Source organism: Lactuca virosa, chromosome 3 (genome assembly GCF_052849685.1).
Source record: "Lactuca virosa cultivar CGN04683 chromosome 3, Lactuca_virosa_CGN04683_v6, whole genome shotgun sequence".
NCBI lineage: Eukaryota > Viridiplantae > Streptophyta > Magnoliopsida > Asterales > Asteraceae > Lactuca > Lactuca virosa.
Genome location: NC_136428.1, coordinates 375268220 through 375279514, shown reverse-complemented (window position 1 = coordinate 375279514; position 11295 = coordinate 375268220).

The window sequence follows — 11295 nt, the reverse complement described above, 5'->3', positions numbered from 1 at the left end:
CGAGGACTACTAGGGGCGTCGATGCAATTTGGGTGATTGTGGACAGGTTGACGAAGAGCGCTCACTTCTTTTCTATCAGTGAGAGCTTTTCCGCTGAGAGGTTGGCAGAGTTGTACGTGAGGGAGGTGGTATGACGGCATGGAGTGCCGATCTCGATCGTCTCAGATCGAGATGTGCGTTTCACTTCCAGATTCTGGAAGAAGTTTCATGAGGAGTTGGGTACGAGGCTGCATTTTAGTACCGCATACCACCCACAGACAGACGGGCAGAGTGAGCGGACGATTCAGACGCTCGAGGACATGCTTCGGGCATGTGTATTGGACTTTGGAGGGAGTTGGGACACATATTTACCCTTGGCAGAGTTTTCCTACAACAACAGCCATCATTCAAGCATCGGTATGCCACCCTTTGAGCTGTTGTATGGGAGGAGGTGTCAGACTCCCATTTGCTGGGGTGAGGTCGGGCAACGTGTGATGGGTAGTACGGAGATTGTGCTTCAGACGACCGAGCAGATTCAGCAGGTCAGGCAGAGGTTACTGATGGCCCAGAGCCGTCAGAAGAGTTATGCGGATAGACGACGGTCCGAGCTCGAATTTCAGGTTGGTGACTTCGTCCTCCTGAAGGTATCTCCTTGGAAAGGAGTGATCCGATTCAGGAAGAGAGGCAAGTTGGGGCCTCGGTATATTGGTCCTTTCAGGGTGATCGCAGGATGGGCAGAGTAGCGTATCGTTTGGAACTACCTGCGGAGTTGAGTCAGATTCCTGATACCTTCCACGTATCTCAGTTAAGGAAGTGTATCGCCGATGAGTCGGCAGTGGTTCACCTTGAGGACATTCAGGTGGATGCGAGCCTGAACTATGTTGAGAGGCCGATCGCGATTCGGGATAGGAGGATCATGGTTTTGAGGAATAAGGAGGTGTCATTGGTTTAGGTCCAGTGGCAACATCGGAAGGGGTCCGAGCTGACTTGGGAGCCGGAGTTAGAGATGCGTGAACAGTACCCAGAGTTATTTGCTGAGAGAGACTTCGAGGGCGAAGTCTGATTCTAGTGGGGGAGAATTGTAACATCCGGATTTCTAGGTACTGTATTTATCTAATTATTTTGGAGTTTTGGAGAGCGACTCGGCGAGTAGGCGCTTAGACTCGCCGAGTAGAGCCGCACATTGTTGGACTGGATTAATGACTGGACTCGGCGAGTCCATACGTGGACTCGGCGAGTCCACGCTGTTTAATGAAACCCTAATTTCTTGGGTTTGGGACCTATTTAAAGGCCCTTAGGGCCGTCACTTGCGGCTACCAAACCCCAGAGAGAAACCCTAAAAGAGCTAGAGCGTTTGTGAGAGGAAAGGAGCCATTTCTTGATCTTTGTGATTGATTCTTACAAGAAGGAGGTGATTCCAGCTTGGAGGGGACCAAGGAGGTTGTGCATCTGGGGATTTCGAGCAAAAGACTTCATCTTTGAGGTATTATGTCGCCCCTTTATCTGTTTTGTTGAAGGAATCCATAGATGTAGAGTTTTTATGTCTTTTATTGGAAGGAGTTGTGAGAATATGGCCCCTATTCACTTTGAGACTTCGGATCTGGACCCATAGTGGTCTAAAGAGCTTATTCCAGCTTGCTTTATGTTGAGCTATGGAGGCAATGAGCTCAGGTTGTTGTTTTTGGGGCTAAATCATGAAGTAAAGCCTCCTAGGCGTCACATGAGTGTCAAGATCCAAGCTTTACATGATTATCAGGCTTGGGAAGGTCAGATCTATGGTTCTAAGGAACAGATCTGACCTCAGGAGGTCAATTGAGTTTGTGCATGACATGAACTCGTCGAGTCCAAGGGCAGACTCGGCGAGTAGGGTTAGGGTTTACCGTGAATCACACAGTGAGTGACTTGTCGAATTGGGGGAATGACTCAGTGAGTCAGAAGGGGGATAGAGGACTCGAGTTCACGATTGAACTCGCCGAGTCACATTTGTGCACTCGGCGAGTCTGGTCAAGGGTTGATCGTTGACTTTTTGGGTTTGGTCAACAATGGAACTTGTGGACTGTTTGAAGGGTAAAATAGCCTTTTAGCCTTCTTAGAGGACATGTAAGAGTCTAGTCTAGCCTAGAGAGTCGTGATTGATTGAGATGATTATGTTATGTGTATAGGCAGAGGCTAGATCAGTATATACACGGGCGGGATATTATCCGAGACATCCGTGGTGAGTCTTGTCACTATACATTACCTAGAGTGGTATTTATGTGTAGACCAGAGGGTCTTGTATGCTATGTGTATGTATGAGATTATGTGCATTGTGTTATATGTATGCTATGTTTTGTATAGACCGGACCGGAGGGTCCAACGATATAGACCGGACCGAAGGGTCCAACGATATAGACCGGACCGAAGGGTCCAACGATATAGACCGGACCGAAGGGCCCAACGATATAGACCGGACCGAAGGGTCCAACGATACAGACCGGACCGAAGGGTCCAAGGAGCTTTGACCGGACCAGAGGGTCCAATGAGCTACGGGACTGGAGGGTCCCGCTAAGACACATCGGACCAGAGGGTCGTATTGTAGCCTCGAGTGGCATATGTGTTGTATGTGGTATATTGGGGAACTCACTAAGCTTTTATGCTTACAGTTGTTGTGTGATATGTTTCAGGTACTAGTGAGGATCGCGGGAAGGCGCCGACATGATTCATACACACGAGAGAGGATTTATTTATATGAGATCTTGGGACATGTTTTGTGATGATACAGAGATTTATTATGATTTTGTGATTTTTATGTGGTGGAAAGTATGTTTTGAAATGAAAAGTTGTTTTGAAAAAAATTTGGGTGTTACAAATGCTTTTGTGGCTGGAGAACTCTCCCCACAACTTTCGTTTGCCGACCTTGATCAGATTCATCCTGAAGATGTAGAAGAGATGGATATAACCTGGCAGATGGCCATGGCTGTGTTCAGGGCAAAGCAGTTTTCTAAGAAAACTGGAAAAAACAACTGGAGTGTGAATTCCGACAAAAAGGTCGGATTCAACAAAGGCAAACTTCGCTGCTACAATTGCCATGAGCTAGGGCACTTTGCTAGGGAATGTCCAAAGCCTGACAGAAGGGAAAATGCTAATCGAACCGTGGTGCCAGTTACCTATGTCCACAGCAACATCAGAGGATTCTCATCAACCAATCAATCTGCAAATCTGGCAATGGTGGCTCAATCCTTTGATTGGGAAGATCAAATTCAGGCCCTGAATATTTCAGGGCCTGAAAATACTTATTTGGCCCAGATCGAGGATTGCAAAGAGAAAGAAGCGGAGATAGATCCCGAAGAAGATATGATGAACCTCCAGTTTGCCTTCATGGTGCAAACTACTTCTGAGCTATCTAAGCCTGAGGTAAGTGAATCCGGTTGCTCTCCATCTTGTGCTAAAACTATAAACTTTTTGCGAGAATCAATAGAGTTAATCAAGAGAGAGACCGAGGACTTAAAATATGAGGGATACACACTTAGGAAAAACCAAAAGCCCTTAAAGACTCAACTAGAAAATAAAATAAAGGACTTTACGAAATTACAAGAGGATTACAGCAACAAATGTGAGAACTATGACCATATCAAACGAAAATTTCAAGCTGTGACTGCTGAACTTGACTCATTGAAAACACGTTTTGAAAATGCTGAATTCAATTTTAAAAAATTTGATTGGTCAAGCGAAGTTGTTGCGAAAATGATAGAAAACCAAATACAGTGGAAGGATATCACTTGTGGAAACCAAAAGAAAGTAGGACTAGGTTTTGAGAGTGTCCCTCCTCCTTACAATCACAATTATACCGTTATTCCATTATCTCAGGAAGAAATAGATCGAGAACCTTTTCTTGTTTATGGAAAACCTGCTTCTGAACAAGTTACATGTTCAAACGAAAAGTTTTTGGATACTAACGTTTCAAAATTGAGTGCAGATAAGTCCATAGCTGAGGGGGAGCAGAGAGATGAAAAGTCTGATGTTCTTAAGTCTAATAATGATGATGTGTCAAAGTTTGGTGTCAGTCTGTGTAATGAGTCTGCATTAAATTCGAATTTAAACAATTTTGTGTCTGGTGGTATTATTTTTTCTGATGTTAAGATTGCAACTGATAATACTTTGTCTGAGAATGTATCTTTGTCTGATTCAATCGTTTCTACACCTTCCACATCTGCTTCAAAATCCTGTGATTGTTCTTGTAAATGTGAAAGTGGTAGAAATACAAACAAAAGAAAGAAATATGTCAAAAGCAGTGTCAAAATCAATGATAATAAAGAAATCAGTTTTAACTGTGGCACTGCTGGACACATTGCAAGAAACTGTTTAAACCGGATATTTGTATCTCACACATCAAAAAGAGGAGAGAACGAATTTCGGGGACGATCTTTAACTAGAAAATCCCCCAGAATTCGTTCTCGGGATGGTGACTTGAGCATAACCCCAAAGAAGAAAAGGGCCAATATATTTGGTTTGGGCTAGGAATTAATGCATGGATGGTTTAGGGTTGTTATTAATGTGTTTTGGACATATTTTGTGTTTGTATGAGTTTTCGGTCTAGGTAGGTTTTCGGTCAGGCTTTGACCGAAAACCTGTTTTCGGTCTAATGTGTATTGCTATAAATTGTTGTCAGGTTGTCAGAGGCATGTCTGGTCGTTCTAGCAAGTTTTCGGTCGATCCAAGTTGTATCCGACATTTCATAGTTGAATTCTATGCAAGCTTGGTTGTTTAATCTTCTTCTTCTTCATTTCTATTGCAATTGATTGATCATTAGATAGATCCAACAGAATTGGGACCTAACAATACATAAAAAAAATTTCGAGATTTTGGAGAGGAGATAGAGGTTTTCGGTATTCTTGAGAGAAGGGGAACCAAAAAATGATTTCATTTTGTTCTTTAAATACCCGGTTCATGACCTGGTCCAAACCTGGATCCCAAACCCAATTTCCAAATCTTAATGGGCTGCAACATTTTTATTTAAAAAAATGGTCCAATACTCAACACTTTATTAAAAATAACACTCTTTGAGGATTAATTCAGAAAAATAAAATAAAATAAAATTGCCTAAGATTTATAAATCCTAAAAGAATTAAAAAAAATTAAAATAAAATTGAAATAAAATTTTAATTCAAACCTAAAATTAAGTCTTTAACTAAAATTAATAATTTTAATGATTTTGGGATCATAGTTGTTAGACAATCATTTGCCATTTATCAGTACCTCTCCTTTCATGAATAGATCTGGTCGATCACCAGTATTGTGGTCCACTTAAGCACGAAAAATTGTGACAAATTTTGGACATGCTATAAGTGACAAGAAAAGTTAATCCTATGTTCCTAGATAATATTTCCTAAGGACCATTCATCTGACGACGACCAAGAATATTGTTGTCCACCTAAGTTGAGCAACGAGATCAACAGACAATCTAGAATAGTTCAGTTTTAGATGTACTAGAACATGTTTCCCGCTTCCTGATATACTCCAATAATCAAGAACTTCCGAGATACTCCTTACTTTAGGTGAGCAGACTATTATTCATAGAGAGGATAGATTTAGATCATTATTAATTATAATTTTTTTAGAGGGATTGAGAAGTAGAAGGTTGCATATGCTGTGTACCAGGTCGGATTGTTAATCACACAAAGGAGACAGCATATGGCTAACAGATAGGAAGAATTTCATAGATATAATATGCAGAGAAATAGATTTGCATATGTTGCAGTCCAGGTCAGATCTCTTCCAATCACGTAAAGGAGGCAACATATGACTAACAGTAAGAAAGAAAGAAAAAAAATTTCTACATACCTACTTTATCGGAATTCCCCAGTCGCCCTACCAATACCGGAATTAAGGACAGAATCCGTACATCGAGGAAAAGTTAAACCACAGTTCTAGATACAGGTTCTCTTAATGTGACTGCTGGATTCTCATGTATATCTCCCTGCTCAACCTATCCGAGCGTCGTATTGTCAGGCTAAACGGAACTATCTAGGTCAAGATTTATCAAGTCTCTAGATTCCTTAAGTTCATCTGCACCTAGTCAAGTCCGTTAAATTCTTCGTGCCTACCAGCGCATCGAACACAGAGCCTAGACAATTCAGCTTTGGAACTTTACACCGACTCAGATTGGCCGTTATCACTTGTTGATATCGCTTCCCAACACATCACTTCACAACAAATATTTTTGATTTTTCTGATTTTCTAATGTTTTTGGATTTTCTGATTTTCTATTGTTTTTGGCTTTTCTGATTTTTTAATGTTTGTTTGGTTTTTGGTTTATTTCTCCCTCTAAATTTGTGCATGGGTGAGAATGAAATTGAAATTGAAATGCGCAAATTTAAACTAACCTAAACAAAAATTAATCCTCAAAGCGAATCATTTTCAAAAAGTTTACCAGCACATCGAATCGAGCTTTGCTAAACGGCTTGGTGAATAGATCCGCCACATTATTAGCAGTGGGAACCTGTTCTAGCCGAATGAGCGAACGCTCATAAAAATCTCTGATAAAATGAACTTTGATGTCGATGTGCTTGGTTTTTGAGTGTTGGACCGGATTTTTAGCAATTTGGATCGCAGCCTCATTGTCACAAAAAATAGGGGTTTCTTGAAAGTTCAAACCGTAATCCAACAGTTGATGTTGGATCCATATGACTTGAGAACAACAGGCAGATGCAGCGACATATTCTGCTTCTGCTGTTGAGGTTGAGACGGTATGCTGCTTCTTGCACTGCCATGAGACCAGTCTATCTCCCAGAAATTGGCATCCTCCTGAAGTTGATTTTCTATCAAGCTCGCACCCGCCATAGTTGCTGTCTACAAAAGCATAATGGTCAAATTCGGGATTTTTTGGATACCAAACACCCAGTTTTGGGCAACCTTTGAGGTACCGAAAAATCCGTTTAACAGCAATAAGATGAGAAAGTTTAGGATTAGCCTGGTAGCGTACGCATTGACAGACCGCAAACATTACATCTGGGCGACTAGCAGTCAGATACATGAGCGATCCGATCATTGATCGATAGTACGTCTGATCTACGGATTCGCCTTCAAGATCAGGAGCCAGTAAAGGTCTCTCCGCCATGGGTGTAAGAGCAGGTTTCGCGTCTCGGAACCCGAACTTCTCCAACATATTATCCACATACTTTGCTTGGTGAATAAGGATTCCGGTTGAAGATTGTTTGACCTGAAGCCCCAAAAGCGTGGTCATTTCCCCAAGTGAACTCATCTCGAACCGCTTCTTCATCACGTCTTCGAATTCTTTGCAAAGTTGTTGGCTTGTCGACCCGAATATAATGTCGTCCACATAGATTTGAACAAGAATTTGATCCGGACCGACATGTTTGATAAATAAGGTCTGATCAATGGTGCCTCGGGAATGGCCGTGATCGAGCAAATGCTGAGTTAGGGTAGCATACCAAGCTCTAGGAGCTTGATGTAGCCCATACAAGGATTTGTCTAACTTGTAGACATGGTTGGGAAGCTTTGAGTTAACGAAACCGGGAGGTTGGTTAACATAAATCTCCTCTTTGACCTTGCCATACAAGAAAGCCGTCTTGACGTCCATCTGGTATACCGTGAAGTTCATGTAGGAAGCATATGCGAGGAAGACCCTCAATTTGCCGAAACCCGTGAACCACTAATCTCGCCTTGTTACGCACGATGACACCCGAATCGTCTTGCTTGTTCCGAAAGACCCATCTGGTATCAAGAGATTTCTTTCCTTTGGGCAGCTCCACCAACTTCCAGACCCCGAGCTTCTCGAATTGATTAAGTTCTTCATGCATGGCGTCAACCCAGCTGGGCTCATTCAGATCCATTTCGACATTCTTGGGCTCTATCTGAGAAATAAAGCAGGAGTAGAGACACGTATTGACGTCTCCACTCTTACTTCGCGTTTGAACACCGTCGTCCAGCTGGCCAATGACGTTTTCTAAAGGATGGTCGCGCTGAATGTGAGTAGGTATCTCGTGGCTGATGTCATTGATAGAGACTGGAAGATTATGGATGTTAACCACTCCTTCATTTGCTGAATGATCCACAATAGATGAACTAGGTTGGTTTGTCGGATCTGCTACAAACTCATCAGCGATTCTTTCCGGAAAGAGAAGTTCCATCAGATTTGAAGTTACAGCGGAAGTCTCTTGGTTCATGAACTCTCTTTCCACCGGAGTTAGAGGAGTAGCATCAGCATCAGGAGAAGGTTGTTGAGGGGAGGACTCAAAAGAATCAGTTTGAATAGAAGACACCGCCGGAGGATCAGAAGAAACCAATGGTGGTCTGTAGACAACTTCTTCCTCTTCGTCTTCAATAATGATTTTCGAACTAGACGTAGACCCTGCTTGATTATTCGACGACACATTGAATGATTTGAAAAGAGATGTGTAATCAAATAGCCAATCTGGACCCACTCTAGCGTCTGTCTCATTCTCTTCAAGCCAACGAACGTCGAAAGACTCAACAATCTGTTTCGTCTTCTTGTTATAAACCCTGTATGCAGTACGAGCAGCGTATCCGACAAAATAGCAGTCATCAGCTTTTGCATTGAATTTGGGGTTGGATTCCAAGTGGAGAAGAGTGCAAGGGCAGCCAAATACTCTGAAATGGCTGAAAGATGGCTTGTGTCCGTATAGAATTTCATACGGTGTTTTCATTTGGGCTTTGTTGATCAGCACACGATTCTGAACATAGCATGCCGTGTTAATCGCCTCCGCCCAAAAGAACACAGGAAGTTTGGAGTCACACAACATCGTCCTTGCAGCGTCTTTAAGAGTTTGATTCCTTCGTTCAGCAACACCGTTTTGTTGTGGTGTGCGAACAGAACTGAATTGACGCACAATCCCTTTCTCAGCGCAAAAATGGTCAAGAACAGCGTTCTTGGACTCCGTTCCATTATCAGTACGCAACGCTTTCACTCGGTTGTTGGTCTGATTTTCTATCATCACAATGAACTTCTTGATGAGGTCAGCGATCCCAGCTTTGTTGGACAGAAAGAAAAACCAAGTGAAACGAGAGTAATCGTCTATCACAATGAGGCAGTATGAATTGCGGTTGATACTGAGAACGTTAACCGGACCAAATAAATCCATATGTAACAACTGGAGCACTTGACTGTTGGAGTTAACCTGCTTTGTAAAGTGTGGTTTCCGATGATGTTTTCCTTGAGCACATGAAACACACTTTTCAAAAGTAATGAAATCTCTAACAGGTAGACCTCGGACTAATTCGTTCTTTGCAAGCCGATTCAGATTCTTTGCATTTGCGTGACCGAGACGACGATGCCACAACATCGCAGTTTGTTCTGAGACCTTGGAGAATAGGCAAGTGACTTCGTCGAGAATATTTCTGTTCATGTCTATGATGTAGGCATTCCCATCCCGCTTAGATTTTACAAGAATCCACTCCTCCGGAATGACAATGCTCGGCTTTAAAATAAGACATTCTTTGTCGGTAAAGTGTGTCGAATACCCTCTGTCGCAAATCTGAGAGATGCTCAACAGACCGTGCTTCAATTCAGGAGCATAGTTGACATTTTCGAAACTAAGCACTCCGTTCGTCACTGTTCCTTTCTGAGTTATTTTTCCACCTTCACCGCCCACAAACGAGACATAGCCCCCATTAAATGTTTGAATGTCATGCAGTTGGGAGATATCTCCTGTCATGTGCCGGGAGCAGCCACCATCGACATACCATGGTCTGACGATATTCCTCCGCGACTGTCCCTGCACAAGGAGCGAATTTATTCAGATTTGGGAACCCAGGTCATCACAGTCCTGGGTTTACCCTTCACTTTCACAAATTTCTCAATTGATTCTTTCTTTTCATTAGGTTTAGAGGTTAATAGTGACTGATCTGAATTCAATTTTGGTACCCACTGAAAGTTAGGTTTTGAAACTTTGATAGTTTGCTTCGAGCTGGTGGATTTTCTACTCAAAGAGTTTGAAGATCCGGTCATGCCCTTTGACAAACTCGACTTAGGCTTAGCCTGAGTTGATTTTGGCAAACTATTATTGAATTTATGAAAAACCTGTTTATTCTTTTGAAAATTCCGACCCCATAATCTTGAAGGTATGAAGATTCCGACCATGCCCATGTAATTTTTACTGAGAATCGACCGTGAAATCGTGGACAAATCGTGAAAACATGAACTGTCGGTGTTTTCGGCGTTTTCGGTCCGGATGGCTTTCGGTCCAAGCCGAGTCATTTTCGGTCGAGCCGGCTCAGACGGTTTTCGGTCCAGCTGAGAATTGCTCTTCTTGGCTTTCGGTCTAGCTCATTTTCGGTGTGAAATTTGGCTTTCGGTCTTGTCTTGTGTGTTGGTCCTTAGGCTTTCGGTTTGACTTTCTTGACTGAGAACCTAATTTTTGACTCATAAAATTAATTAAAATGGCCAAACTAAAGGAATTATATTGAGAAATAAAATCAATGCATTTTAATCAAAGGATTTCTCATCTGGTCTGTTTTGTGCAGATTAAAATGGCAAGTTTCAAGGTTGCAGAAAGTCACAATGTTTCCATTTTGCTTGATGATCCTCCTATGGCGCAAAGTGAATTCAAGTCACTGATGTTCAGGTTGCGTGAATGCTGCATTTTCTCAGCAATCACTTGGAACCCCATAATCTACTTGGATTTAATCAACGAGTTCTGGAGTTCAGCTAGCATCAGAAATGAAGGCAACGGAGAGCAGACAATCGAAGCAACTGTCAAAGGACGTAAAATTGTCATCACTGAGCAGTTTATCAGAGACACATTGAAGATTGATGACAAGGCTACTTATCCTACCGACATTGATCTGCGAGTTGTTGATGAGTACCTTGAAAAGATGGGATATGAAGGCGTTTTCCCACCGACCCTCAAGAAGCTGCTACCTCCATACTAGAGGTTTCTGGCTCATGTGTTTGTTAACTGTATATCAGGGCGTAAGGGTGGAGTAGACGAGATCTCTTCAAGGAATACTCAAGCTATTATTGCACTGGCAGCAGGAATCGACTTTAACTTCTCAAGATTTATCTTAGAAGAAATGGTCACTAATCTCAAAAGGAAGGCGAAGGACCAATTCCTGCTTTACCCTCGGTTCATCCAGATTTTTCTCAACTGCCTCTTTCCAGACCTTGCCAAGATGGGAGAGATTCTCGACATGAAGGCTTTTGGACCAAACACAATCAGTATGATGAAGCAAAATCGAAAAGGGAAAATCATGTTCCAAGGAAAGTACCCTTTCGAGAAATTTGGAAAATTTGCCGAGCTGACCGACTCTTCTGAATCCCATGGGTCACCTGAGCAGACTTCAACTGATCATGCATCA